Below are 15,523 nucleotides of genomic sequence, written 5' to 3'. Positions count from 1 at the left end.
CCAGTTCTAACTGTTGCGTCTTGATCTGCATACAGGTTTCTTAGGAGGCAGGTGAGGTGGTCTTGTGTTCCCCTCTCTTTAAGAATTTTCCAGTTTGTTGTGAACAACACAGTCAAAGGCTTTAGTGTAGTCAATGAAGCAGAAGTAGATGTTTTTCTGTAATTCCCTTGCTTTTCCTATGATCCAATGGATGTTGGCAATTTGATCTCTGGTTCCTCTGCCTTTTCTAAATCCAGCTTGAACATCTGGAAGTTCTCAGTTCACATACTGTTGAAGTCTTGGAGGATTCTAAGCATGGGAAATGAGTGCAATTGTGTGGTAGCTTGAACATTCTTTGGCATTGTCCTCCTTTGGGACTGGAATGAAAATGGACCTTTTCCAGTCCTATGGCCACTACTGAGTTTTCCAATTTTGTTGGCATATTGAGTGCAGCACTTTAATAGCATCTTTTAGGATTTGAAATGGCTCGTCTAGAATTCCATCACCTCCACTAGCTTTGTTCATAATGATGTTTCCAAAGGGCCATTTGACTTCACACTCCAGGATGTCTGGGTCTAAGTGAGTAATCATATATAAATATCAGAAACTGTGATATATAAATATCAGAAGTTTCTAAAATTACTGTTTGTAGTTCTTGGACTGTGATTCCTTAACCATGACTGTGTGAACTGAGCCACACAGCACACTAAGATTTATTAGGTTTTTTCAAAATTTTGATGAAGAGTTTACTAAAGTGGGAATTTCGTAGATAGTGAAGGGGAAGACGTAAGTTAGACTTGTATATATATATATATATATATATATATATATTTTTTTTTTTTTTACTCCATGCAGAAATTAATAAGACTCTTCAGTGACTTCAGATCAACTTACCTCTAAAGAGATGATTTCCCAGTAGTTAAGAAGGGGGTTTGCTTATAATTTGGGGGGTACATAAAGGAAGACAAACAGGGAAATGAGCTACACAATCAGTTTGCAAAAGAAAATTAAGGACAACAAATAAATAAATGAAAAAGCATTTAACCTCATTGGGAGTTGTAAAATATAAAAGTAAAGCATAGTAAGTTGTTGAAACTTGTATGTATACCTGAGGAGAAAAGGCTGAATGGAATAGAACAGCTTTGGGTGGATTAGTGCTCTAACTTAACACTGTTTTAAGAGATGTTTAGCTGCCAAGTAGTGGAAAGGCAGAGGGCATCAGGCCTCAGAGCAGTGGGGGAGGTTGGTCTTTGAGGCAGAGCCATGGAAGTGTGGATGAGAAGAGTTTCAGTAGGTTTCTAGCTGTAAGAGTCATGGCAGGACCTCAGCTTGGCAAAGACCAGGCAGCTGCACTGGCAGAGCCATAGGCTGACAAATACCCAGAGGTATATAGTTATTAGTGTATAGTACAGCCGTATATGTGTGTGTGCATGTGTGTGTGTGTTTGTGTGCTCAGTCATGTCCAACTCTTTGCAACACTATGGACTGTAGCCCACCAGGATCCTCTGTCCATGGGATTTTCCAGGCAAGAATACTGGAGTGGGTTGCCATTTCCTACTCCAGGGAATCTTTCTGAACCAGGATTTGAATCCATGTCTCCTGTGTCTTCTGCATTGGCAGGGAGAGGCTTTACTACTGCACCACCCTAGTGAGAGAGATATATATATATATATAATGTACGTATGTATATATACGTGTTGAGGGGGGTTTGTTGGAGGGCAGATGGCAATGGTTTTACCTGGGGCTCAAATTCATTCAACACAGATAGGACTTTGAACGGATAAAGTTGAGTTAGCTGTTCCTCCGCTACTATTTGAACTATTGAAGAGAGGGCTATGGCGAGTGTGGAAAAGCCTTGGCTGAGACTTTCCTGATGATCCAATGGCTAATATTCCACATTCCCATTGAAGGGGATGCAGATTTGTTTCCTGGTCAGGGACCTAAGAACCTGCATGCCGAGTATTGTGGGGGAAGAAAATTAAAAAACAGAAAAAATCTTGGCCACAGAATGGTATAACTTGCAAGACAATTGACTGGCCACCATTGATTGGTGGCTTCCACTGGGCACCAGCAAAAACACCTGGGCACTGATTTAGTTGTACCCATATACTCTCAAAGTGCCAGATGTCTATCATCCAGTTACTTGATCTGGAGGATAGGAAGGCAGAAAGTGAATGTCAGAGGCAACTGAATAAGGTGTGTGCACAGGAGAGGAGGGGGAAAGAGGAGTAGAGAGGGAGGGAGGAAGCTGAAAGGAAATTAACCGAAGTGTTCACAGTGGTAGGTTGTGAGATTTTGTATGGCTTTGTTTTCTTCTCTATTCATTTAATTAAAAAACCTGTTTATGAAGAGCCTCATTACTTTCATTTGTATAAACAGAAAACTATTTATTAATATTATTTTTCTCAGATGATGAAACTCAGATGAGCCAGCAAGAGTTTTCCTAGGAATTAGTTATCAAAAACAAGTCTGATATAATATTTGGATAGAGCTACTGATAAATTATGAGAATATCTATACATGTTATTTTATCATGTGGAACCAAAATTAATTGAATAATCATTTGCCGAAAAGTGTTTATAATAATATGTGATTATCACCTTGGAACAAGGCCTTCAGTAGATTGCCATGAGATTCCAGGTACCTTCATCAAATAAAGTAAATGGCAATAAACAAATTTGTTTTCATTAAGTTGGCAGATGGAAACTGAGAGAAAATATCAGAATCAAGATTGATGTCAATTTCAGTAGAATAGGTAAGTGGGTTAACACTACCAAGGAGTTAAAGAAAGATAAGTGTCCAATTCAACAAATCAAGGCTGTATATATGGCATGGGAGATGACTGAAGAGCTAGTACAGTAACACACCTGAGAACTTCAGTGACTGCAAGCTCAGTAAGAACTAAGAACCCTCTCTGAGTACCTCAAAGCTACCATGATATTGTATGTGCATGCTAAGTCTCTTCAGTCATGTCTAACTCTTTGCAATCGCATGGACTATAGCCCACCAGGCTCCTCTCTCCATGGGATTCTACAGGCAAGAACACCTGAGTGGGTAGCCATGTCCTCCTCCAGGAGATCTTCCTGACCCAGGGATCCAACCTACGTCTCCTGCATTGACAGCCAGGTTCGTTACCTTTAGCGCCATCTGGGAAGCACACCGTGATGTTAGGCAGCATTAATAAAAATGTCACACATGGAACAGGTGGACTATATTTCTTCATTCTGTCGTTAGATGACAACCTTTATTACTTGTGCATTTGTGCCCAATTCCACTGAGTTGGGGAGCGGTTGGAGGAAGAAGAGATGCTCCTCCTCCCAGAGAATTTGGGAGACATTGTTCAGTGCCTGTGGAACAAAGCTAGGGCTGCTGGTGTTCTTTGAAGTTCACACACTTCTTTGGACCCAATATTTAGATCGACCAAAGAGTAGATTGTCTGATGCAATTTCCCTAAGGTGAAATTTCCTCCTCTGTGAGAGTATTTGTGAAAAAGTATTGCATAAGAACTTTCAAAAATTTCTAGCACTTAGCTTATTTCTGAAGTCCAGGACACAGCTGAATTTAAGATTGATGGATAGATGAAGTGTTCTCCTTTCATTACTAAAACCATAAACTTGGATTTGGTCCTAGACAGAGAAGGTGGGTTTTGCAATGACATCTCCTGTAAGAGGAGCTTGCTGGCTGGCTTGATTGATGTTGATTGTCTGCTGGCCAATTGTCTTTAAGCTGGTACCTAGATATGCTCTCATTTAGTCATCTTGTTATAAAATTTCAGTGTCTTTAGAGATAATTAATTATAATCAACACTAGATCATAAACTTCTTATAGACAGGAAACATGTATCTTTTAGAATTTTCATTTCCAGCCCTTTTCTTTCAGCCTTTAAAAATGTCTTTCTTTCTTCTTTTCCTTCCCCCCTCCCTCCATCCCTTTCCTCCTTTCTGTAGTGTCAAACAGTTCTAAGCACCAGTCATGACTGACAGCGATACCCCTAACCTTTATACAATGGAGGGCCCCCAGGCCAGCCTAAACTGTTGCAAATTCAGACAAGTCTAAGGACATTCCAGGGCCAGCTGTATTTGTATGAGACTGAGGACTCCCCTGGGGAAGCAGACTCATAAGGAAGGAGAGTCAAGGTCCAAAGATAATGGGCTAGATCATACTGCAACCATCTGCCAAGGATGTGGGGCAGCTGGAGCATCCCCTCAGCTGCTGAATGAAGGCACAGGGCACAGGGCTGCCTAGAGGCATCTGGAGGAAATGAATGTAGGAACATGTGCTGCGAGAGTAACACACTCCCAGAGGGAGACAGGAGACATTATCCTGCAGAACTGGAGCAGAGTCCCACAATTCTACAGGCAGGAGTAAAGTCACAGGAAATTAGTGTGGCCCAGGGATTTGATGTTTAGAAGTATTTTGGAAATAAATCTGAAGAGGGAACTTGTGCACTTTAAAGAGTATGTTTCCTTGTCATTCATTGTGAGGAGATGCCCATCAAAGTAACTCACCTGTGCTATAGGAGTGTCCTCTGTTTACAAATACCACATTTACTGCATCAGGGAGAACATGCCAATGGCTTATTCCAAAGTTACTCTGATGTGGGTATTCAAAAAGAAGCCTTCTGTTCACTAAAACACTCCCCCAGGATGCTGCAAACCCCTCTCTAAGGAATAGAGCACAAGGTTTGTGTAACTGAAATAATTACATTTTTAAGAACATAATTAAATCTATGTTGTAAATACTTCTTTTACTTGACAAAAGTGTACGTGCTCTTTGAAATGTCTTTCTTATAATAACTGTCTTCTCTAACCAAATTAACATGAAAAAAGTAAGCAGAGTGGGGGGAAATTCTTATTTCTATTGTTATAAACATGTAAAACAAATTCTTCACGGTGTATGTGAGCTTAGCTGGTATTAAGCAAACATCTCTAGACTTCAATGATGCTAGAATTTAATAAGCTTTTTAGTAGCACCTTGTAATAAGGCGGTCTTCCCACATTTTCTGATTTGTGAATATCACAGCTGTACATCAACTTACACACCCCTAGGCTACAGTAAGGCCCAGCTCTGGCCCTGCTGTGGGCATTGAAAGCCTATGGTTTATCATTAGCCTAAAAATGCATATAGTTAGATTCTATAATGTTTTCTAGATTTTTTTTTCTTTTTCCTGTGTCAAGAAAGGAGGGGAAAATATAAATTGCATGTGACCTGAAATGGACATCTTCTGGGAATCAGGACTTGTGTTAACTCTACATAGTCTTCCCTCTGGAACACAGAACTTCTGCCCATTTCAATATTTTCAAAATGTATTATTAGGAAACATAGAATAATAAAACATGAAATGAGGCAAAAGGGTAGGAATTTAGCTTTTGTTTTGCTTTAGATAGAGAGGTTTTGTCTCAATCTTGGAATGAACTTAAACATTAGAGGTGGTTAAACTAGGCTGGAAACAATTTTTAAGGGGGAGCAAGACTTGTATTCACCTCTTTGGAATTATGTAGATTAAAGCTACTTGGAGGATTAAAAGGGATGGAAGAGATTAGTAAGTGACATTAGAAGAGTTCATATAGCAGAATTTTAAAAAAGGCTTTAGTCAATTTAGCATTAAGAAAAATGAAGGGAAAGCATCTTGTAATTTGTGTGTGTGTAAACAGTAAGCCTATTTTCATAGCTCTTACTGTTCTTACCCCCAAGACACATACCCACAGATTTATCTATACATGGTCCATATAGACATGGGTCTGACTAGAGATGCCAGAAGCTTCCTTGGCATCTACTAGCGTTGGGCTTCCTGGTGGTGGTCGTGTCTGACTTTTGTGACCCCATGGACTGTAGCCCACCAGGCTCCTCTGTCCACGGGATTTCCCAGGAAAGAATACTGGAGTAGGTTGTCATTTCCTTCTCCACGGGCTATTTCTGATCCAGGGATTGGCTTGTTTCTTGTGTCTCCTGCATTGGCAGGTGGATCCTTTTACCACTGAGGCCCCTGGGAAGCCCATTATATAGTATACTGCATCTATAATTATGTAGTGTAAAAGTGTGTCAGTTGCTCCATCGTGTCTGACTCTTTGTCCAGACAGGCCCATGGACTGTAGCCCACCGGCTCCTCTGTCCACGAGATTTCCCAGGTAAGAATACTGGAGTGAGTTGCCATTTCCTTCTCCAGGGGATCTTCCCGACCAAAGGGTCAGACCAGGGTCTCCTGCATTCCAAGAAGATTCTTTATCAAATGAGCCACTGGTCTTCCTAACTTTCACTAAACATTGATTTCCAAAATAGATTCTTTCAGAAATTCTTCCCTCTCTCCCCTTCAGAGAAAATAGACAATTATCTTAACACATAAACATCTCTTACCCCAAGTTTATAAGAACATGGATCAGGAGTTTGACCTATCATTTGAAAAATTGCCCCTCTTTAACATGGAGGCTGATGAAAGAAGTGTAAAAATAGTAGTGGAAACTGTTTTACATGATGACTGAAGCTGTAAGGATGGGGGAAAGGAGAGCCTCTGTGAAAAGAGAATTGGGAGAAAAAGTAGAGTTTGCTTTGATTCTAAATACCCTAATTGAAACATATAAAAAACAAAGCACAGTTTTATACAAAGCATAATTTTATCCTCAAAGAATGTAAAGGAAATAGAACTGTCAGGAAAGAAGGGCTATGTTTGTGCTAGGAAGAGAGCTGTAAAGTATATTTTTTAAGGAAGTCAAACTTCAGCCAAGGCCTTGGTTTTTTCAGCTTGCGGCTCAAACTGTAAAACTTAGAAGAACCCTGTCTCTAGGACTAGATCAAAGGGTTTGTATTATGGATCCCAGCACTAGCTCTGCATGAACTGTTTCTCTCCCTTTACCCTAAGCTCTATGATGTGATTGATTCTCTCACTCTGGGCTTCAGGCTGCTACTTTCCTTTGTGCTAAAAACTTACGACTATTATTAACATCGTTATCTGATTATTCAGTTCAGTTCAGTTCAGTTCAGTCGCTCAGTCCTGTCCAACTCTTTGCGACCCCATGAATTGCAGCACGCCAGGCCGCTCTGTCCATCACCAACTCCCGGAGTTCACCCAAACTATGTCCATCAAGTCGCTGATGCCATCCAGCCATCTCATCCTCTGTCGTCCCCTTCTCCTCATGCCCCAAATCCCTCCCAGCATCAGGGTCTTTTCCAATGAGTCAACTCTTCGCATGAGGTGGCCAAAGTATTGGAGTTTCAGCTTCAGCATCAGTCCTTCCAATGAACACCCAGGACTGATCTCCTTTAGGATGGACTGGTTGGATCTCCTTGCAGTCCAAGGGACTCTCAAGAGTCTTCTCCAACACCACAGTTCAAAAGCATCAATTCTTCGGCGCTCAGCTTTCTTCACAGTCCAACTCTCACATCCATACATGACCACTGGAAAAACCATAGCCTTGACTAGACAGACCTTTGTTGGCAAAGTAATGTCTCTGCTTTTGAATATGCTATCTAAGTTGGTCATAACTTTCCTTCCAAGGAGTAAGCATCTTTTAATTTCATGGCTGCAATAACCATCTACAGTGATTTTGGAGCCCAGAAAAATAAAGTCAGCCACTGTTTCCCCATCTATTTCCCATGAAGTGATGGGACCAGATGCCATGATCTTAGTTTTCTGAATGTTGAGCTTTAAGCAACTTTTTCACTCTCTTTCACTTTCATCAAGAGGCTTTCTAGTTCCTCTTCACTTTCTGCCATAAGGGTGGTGCCATCTGCATATCTGAGGTTATTGATATTTCTCCCGGCAATCTTGATCCAGCTTGTGTTTCTTCCAGCCCAGCGTTTCTCATGATGTACTCTGCATATAAGTTAAATAAGCAGGGTGACAATACACAGCCTTGACGTACTCCTCTTCCTATTTGGAGCCAGTCTGTTGGTTCTGTGTCCAGTTCTAACTGTTGCTTCCTGACCTGCATATAGGTTTCTCAAGAGGCAGGTCAAATGGTATTCCCATCTCTTTCAGAATTTCCCACAGTTTATTGTGATCCACACAGTCAAAGGCTTTGGCATAGTCAATAATGCAGAAATAGATGTTTTTCTGGAACTCTCTTGCCTTTTTGATGATCCAGTGGATGTTGGCAATTTGATCTCTGGTTCCTCTGATTGTTAGTTATTGGTAATTCCAAACATCCCTGTGCTCAGATGTCCTACTGTGATCCCGTGGACTGTAGCCTGCCAGGCTCCTCTATCCATGGAATTTTCCAGGCAAGAATCCTGGTGTGGGGTGCCATTTCCTCCTCCAGGGAATCTTCCCAACCCAGGGCTCGAACCCAAGATCTCCTGCATTTTCTGCATTGGCAGGAGGATTCTATACCACTAGCACCACCTGGGAATCGAGTGTATACCAAATGGATCTGAGCTGAAAGAACCGAGTAATGATGTTGAAGAGTCACATTTAACAGCTGAGTTTTATACCCTTTAAAACTTACAGGTGAGTTAAAAATTTTCCCTCTTCCTAATTTATAAATTTCTTGAAGCATAATCTGTCTCTCCCTATGGTATATTCATTCAACTTTGAACAACTCAGCTAATCTGAGTAGTGATTCATCTGTCACTAGAGGGGGTTAAAGCATTTCTGACCTCTGTAGTCACAGAGAAAGCTTCTAGAAAGTTGTCCTTTCTCCCACTTGGTATGTGTGGGAGTATTAAACGCCAAATAGAACAGTCCTAAACTCTTTTTTTTTTTCATATTTTGTTTTTCTATAAACAAACTTTATCTGTGGCCTTGTAGCAGACCATCAGTTCCAGGAAACACACAGCTAACAATGTCATTCCCCTTGTATTGCACATAATATAAAAACAGAGTTTAAGTAAATATTTGAATTAGGACAATTTGAAACATTTAACTTTGGAGAAGCCTTTCCCTGGCATGTATTGATCACTTTTTTCCAGAATGGCTGTTTCAGTAGATTCAGTAGGCGATAGCTACACCCTTTAAATGAAGTTCGTTCAACTTAACATATCATACAGTAACAGAGTATAATCTTAGACTTAGCATTTGCAGAATGGAACTCAAATTTGGAGGTTCAACTCCTGCTGTGGATCAAAGAAAAGCTGGTTTATAAATAGCAGTAGAGCAACAGCTAGTGCTAAAGGCAGGTGTAGCAGAAACATCATTGGTCACAACTGGCTCATTAAATTTAAGGTTGATGTTGTAATTGGATGGCTCTTTTCCTTGGTACTTTAACCATGAAAGTATTCCATGAAATGACAGGCATGGACCTGCTCATCTCTAGGGTTCTTTTAGACTCTTTCTCTCTGTGATCCTCCAGATGGGTTATTACTATGTACTTTTCATTCTCTGCCCCACATTTTTCTTAGTGAATTTATCCATTAGATAAAGGAGGCTTGCTTAGGCCTGGCTTTTTACCTTTTAAGTCAATTAGCTTTGTGTGGATTGTGAGGAAGAAATAGAAGTGTTTTTGTACTGGGACAATGCTGTGGGGAAGTTCCAAGAAATGTCCTCTCTCCTCTTTAAAAAAATAAATACTAAGGCAAGATATCTGCATTGTTGAAAAAGGAACATGTGGGCCTTTGTGTACAAAAACGATAGCATCATCTGCTAATAGTAGGTAATATTTATACTATGCTACCCAATTCCTTATGTCATAAAGATACACTTAGTTTATTATTATAATAGTTATCCTAGCTCTGAAAAGATCACAATATCATCTGTATGGAAATACAATAGGATCATAAGTTTACATAGCCAAATTCTCCCAAGCGAAAGTTTTATATGTCTTTGTTATTTCATTTTTCTACAGATTGGGGGGAGGGGAGGAATACTTGTTATTTATGGAAAGCGGTCAGATAAAGAAATAAAGTCTTTGAACATGCAGAGATCTATAGAAAACATTAAATTAGATAGATCACCATGAACATGATGATCTTTAAAAGTTGGCATCACCAGTGGATTAAAAAGGTATGTACAAAACACAGCTATATTTAAAATGGATAACCAACAAGGAGCTGCTGCAAAGCACATGGACCTCTGCTCAATGTTATGTGGCAGCCTGAATGGGAGGGTGTGTGGGAGAGAATGGATATATGTATACGTATGGCTGAGTTCTTTCTCTGTTCACCTGAACCTACCACCACATTGTTTGTTAATTGGCTGTACCCCAATACAAAATAAAAAAGTTCTTTTTCTTTTTTTAAAAAAAAGTATGTATGAGAGCTTTCTCTCAGAGGCAGAAGTTCTTGCTGGACTCAGGCAGTTAGTCTGTGACCTCGTGTCTTCCTCTATTTAACACAGAGTCATGTGGCAGTATGTCACATGCTGGTACAGCCAGGCCAAAAGAATCCTGGGATGGGTGACTTCAGGGTGCCTCTCGCATATATCTACATACAATGTGGAAGTTTCACAGCTGGGTGAGCTAACCCAGAAGATTGTCCTTGTGTTTCTGTATAGATTTTCATGGACAGATTTAAGGTACCAAGAAATTAAATCTTTTTAAGTGTAGGTCTCAGGAGCTAACCCTCACAGAAAAATGGTCTGTGTCATCTAGACTGTGATAAGCAGTGACTTCATAAATTCATTCACCCTAAACATTAATTATTGCTCTTGGCTCTGGGATGTAGCAGTGAACAAAACAAAGTTCTGGCCTTTGTGAAGCTTTCATTCTAGTTGAGACACATAGTAAACAAGTAAGCCCAAGAGCTAGGAAAAATAAAATCAGGCAGTAGTAAGTAAACTTACAAAAGGGATGGAGAAACAGATTGATGAGGGATACTCTGTGATGAGAGGCCCTTGGAGCGGAGACCTCCATGAAGCAAAGAAGTGAATCAGTTGTTTTTGCTATACTTAGCTCACATCACTTTCCTATATTTTAAAATATGTAGAAAATTGAGGCTCTTGATATTTTACCTGCTGCTTGGAAAACAGGGTAGGGATTTTGTTTACTGACCAATCAGAAATTGGCTTAGAGGACTTTCCTGGTGGTACAGTGGATAAGAATCTGCGTGCCAATGCAGGTGATACAAATTCTGTCCCTTGTTCGGGAAGATTCCACACACTGCGTGTGGGGCAAGGAAACCCGCCTGCCACAACTACTGAGCCTGTGCTCTGGGAGCCCGGAGCCGCAACAGCGGAGTCTGTGTGCTGCAACTGCTGAAGCCCGTGCACCTAGAGCCCATGCTCTGCAACAGGAGAAGTCACCGCAATGAGAAGCCCGGACACCGCAACCAGAGAGTAGCCCCCACTCTCTGGAACAGCAATGAAGACCCAGCGCAACCCAAGATTTTACAAAGTAATACTCTTTCAAAAAAGAAAAGAAACTAACCTAAAGAGGTTCATTCTATCTAGTCACTCTTGGATGGGGATTTGCTTTCAAGTTCTCTGCCACGTCCAGATCCTTAATAGATTCTCATCTCTGCATTTATCTACACCTGGAACCCCATACCTGGAATGTCTGTTACCAGTTCCCTCCCAGCTTTTCATCCCCTTTCAAGAATCTGGGAAAGAAGAGTGATTAGGTTATATGTTCCCTCAATCCTTGCCCTCCTTAGTCTCTGCTGTGTTTGTTGACAAGTTTTCATTATTTTATGACACAGTCACCAGAGCCGGGCTGAGATCACCAGTTTGTTACTTGGAGTTTTTAAATGTCCAGCTGGTGGATGTTTTCTCCCAGTTACTGGCTATTTGTGTGCCACAAGGGTCAAAGTGGGGCCTCTTTGGAGAACTCTAGGTCAAATCTGTCCAACAAGAATCCAATTGGGCAATACACAGCATGCAGTGTTTATTACATGCCCACTGCTTGTAAGAGGGGGACCTAGCTGGAAGTTCCCAGTCCTCAAGGAGATAACATTCTTAGTGATACAGACTTCTCAGGGACAGGGATTTTGGTCACATACATACTTTTGCTCCTTTGGGATTTATTTTAAGCTATGGAATCTTAGCTATGGAAGGAGTCTTAGAAATTATCTAGCTTAACCTCCACCACATGTTACCAAGACGGACAACAAGATTATGAGGTTTTGAATTACTCAAGGTCACACAGCCCTGGTCTCTGTCTGTTCTGCCAGACTGCTTCTCATCATATTCATTTGTTTAAGCCCACACCTCCTCGAGCAGATGTTCAGGAACATTACATACGGCAACCATCCCAGTCCATCTCCACATCAAGGGCCAGAATCCGCACATGAAGCACTGCAAGATGAAAAACTAGCCACAGCAATGCTCTAGACAGGAATTCTGGGATTTTAACATCAATACACAGAAACGGACATTTGATTTTAGTTCCTTCTTTGTTCTAAGTGTTTAAAAAAAAAAAAAAAGAAATAGCAAGGACTCTCTTTGTTCAGTTCTTTTTTTTTTTTTTTTTTGTAACTGGGAGTAGAATCAGAAGTTCTAATAATGTCTCCTCTGTACATATGCAGCATCATCTCCATTCTTATTACGTCCTTGGCTTCAGACCAGCCCTATATACTTGGGTATCTCATAGTTCAATTTTCAGATGTACATATGTGCTTTTAAAAGTTGGAGTGCACCTGTATACTGATCTACTAGAGAAAAATGAAAATTACACACTTCAGAGTCAAGTATTCCTAAGTTCAAAACCAGGATTCAACATTAATTAGTTGCGTAAGCTTCATTATTTAACACTAGAACCTCAGTTTTGCCATCTGCAAAGTGGGAATAATGAGATACCCTTAGAGGGCTTTAGTGAACACATCCTCCCTATTCTTCCCTCCCTTTCCCCTTTCACATACGTAGGTATAGTTGGATCAAAAAGTATGTTGAGTTTCTCACTGAAAAATTTGGTCCTTTCCTCTTTCAAAAATCCCAAGAGAAGGACCTGCTAAGCTGCTAAGTCACTTCAGTCGTGTCCGACTCTGTGCGACCCCATAGATGGCAGCCCACCAGGCACCCCCCACCCCTGGGATTCTCCAGGCAAGAACACTGGAGTGGGGTGCCATTGCCTTCTCCAATGCATGAAAGTGAAAAGTGAAAGTGAAGTCGCTCAGTCGTGTCCGACCCTCAGCGACCCCATGGACTGCAGCCTTCCAGGCTCCTCCGTCCATGGGATTTTCCAGCCAAGAGTACTGGAGTGGGGTGCCATTGCCTTCTCCGAGAGAAGGACCTGAACGAATATAAATCTCCCATTTAAAAGGACTTAAAGGTTTGTCCCTAATAGCAACTTTAAAAACAAACATCATCTGAAAACATTTCAGGATACTTAGAGCAGTTCCTTTCTCACTCTTTTTTTTTTTTTTTTTTTTTGCCCTTTCCCTCAATTTATTTCCCTTTTGTCCCTACAAACAACTTTTGTCAAATGTACACGGACAGCCCATGGCTCCCATCGCTCCTCTGTCCTGGAATCAACTCTGCAGACCCAGGCTCTGGATCTGTGAGTGACGCAAGAAGCTGTTTTTGGCCTCAGGAATGTTTTCCTCTATATTCTGACTCCTCTCTTGTTGTCCTTCTCTCCTCTCCATCTTTTCTCCACCTCTCTTCCCCAGACACCTCCACCGCTTTCTCTCTTCCTGTTTTCTTAGTTTCTTCCCCTCTCCTTGGTGGCCAAAGCACCCATCAATCACCGCCACTGTCATAATCAGTTCTGTCTGTGACTCCTCTACGTCCAGGATAAAACAAGATAGGAGCAGCGGCTCTGAAAAGACAGACATCTCCACAGTAGCCTGTGGGAGGCTGCCTGGCGCGTCAAGTCTGCCAATAAGAGCATTTCCTTCCAGCTGCAGGGCTGGGGAAAGCCAACCAACAGTGAGCTGCACAAGTTTGCCGGTGACACACTTAAGTTGTTTTTCTTTGTGAAAACAGGGGAAAATTCTGATAAATTCCAGATGATTTCAAAACACATTCGAGGGTCAGATATACAAGAGGCAGATAAAATCGGAATTAGGTAAGTACAAGTTGAGGCACAAATCTCTTTTTAGGTCCAAACATCTTGCAGATTGAAAGTCTTTAAATTTGACAATTCCCAGTTAGGGATGATAAAAATTGAACTTTGCTCTCCTTAAACCCCAAGCCATTATGAGGAGGGAGGGTTCACTCAAAGTTGAAGCTGAATAGCTAGTAAAAAGCTGAGGGAAGTGCGCATTATGAATGAGCACTGGAACGTTTTTTAATCCAGTTAAGGACCTGTAATATTTGGAAAGACCAAAAAATACATTAAAGATGCCCATTAAAGTGTCTACATGAATGCTGTGTCTTCATGGTATAACCAAATACATGTGTCCATCATTCCTATGCTAGGAAGACAGGTTCATCTTGGTACCGAAGAGGTCAAAGCAGTTTCTGTCTTACACTCCTTACCCTGTGATCTACATTTATCAATATTCTCAGAGATTATTGAACAGCATTCCTGTATGTCTGGGCAAAAGTTAGGCCTTTCATTTTTTGCAAGTTACTAAAGCTATAATCTTTGTTTTCCCCTTTTTGTTCTCCTACCTTTTAATTTGAAATTTTCGAACCTACAGAAAAGCTAGAAGAAAGCATGAAAAACACTAACATACCCAATTCACCAATAGAACCTTCTCTTACATAACCATAATGTCATTCCTACTCCCAAGACACTTAACACTGAGGCACTAGTGTTATCTAATAGAAATTCCATATTTAAATTTCCCCAATTGTACCAGTAATCTTTCATGATACAGACAATTTTGAAGTGCCAAGGGTACTGCTTTGTAAAATGCCCCAGTAATCTGAGTTTGATTGTTTCCTTGTGATTAGATTCAAGCTACACATTTTTCCTAAAAACGATACACAGGTGATCATGTATACTTCCATTAAATCTTATCAGGAAGCCATGAGGTCAGTTTGTCCTGGTGTTGGTGATGTAAAGTTTGATCACTTGGTTAAGATGGTGATTTAACCTTTATCTTGGTTAAGGTATTTTCCATTGTAAAGGTATTTGCTGTGCTTTAATCAGTTGCTGCACTGAGGTTAGAAGAGTATTAATTTTCTAATTTTTTCATTCTTCTGTATATATCAGATGGAATCCTCAGTATGGAACCCAGGTCTTTTTTTAAAATTTTATTGAAATATAGCTGATTTACAATGTTATGTTAATTTCTGCTATATAGAAAGTGATTCAGTAATATATATAAATTTTTTTCCATTATAGTTTATCAGAGGATATTGAATATAGTTCCCTGAGCTATACAGTAGGGCCTTGTTATTTACACATACTTTATATAATAGTTTACATCTGCTAATTGCAAGCTCCCAAATCTTTCCCTCCTGCATCCCCTCCTTAGCAACTACAAGTCTGTTCTTTACGTCTTTGTGTCTGTTTCATAGATATATTTACTTGTATTTGAGATTCCACATATAAGTGACATCATATGGTATTTGTCTTTCTCTTTCCCATTTTCTTCAGTTAGTATGATAACCTCTAGGTCCACGCATGTTGCTGCAAATGGCATTACTTCATTCTTCTCTATGGCTGAGTAATATCCCATTGTATATGTATACCACATCTTTACCCATTCATCTGTCATTATTTGTCTCCATGCCTCGGCTACTGTAAAAAGTGCTGCTATGCACATAGTGGTGCATGTGTCTTTTCAA

This window comes from Bos javanicus, chromosome 1 (assembly GCF_032452875.1).
Source record: "Bos javanicus breed banteng chromosome 1, ARS-OSU_banteng_1.0, whole genome shotgun sequence".
Classification (NCBI taxonomy): Eukaryota; Metazoa; Chordata; class Mammalia; order Artiodactyla; family Bovidae; genus Bos; species Bos javanicus.
This window is presented reverse-complemented; position numbering follows the sequence as displayed.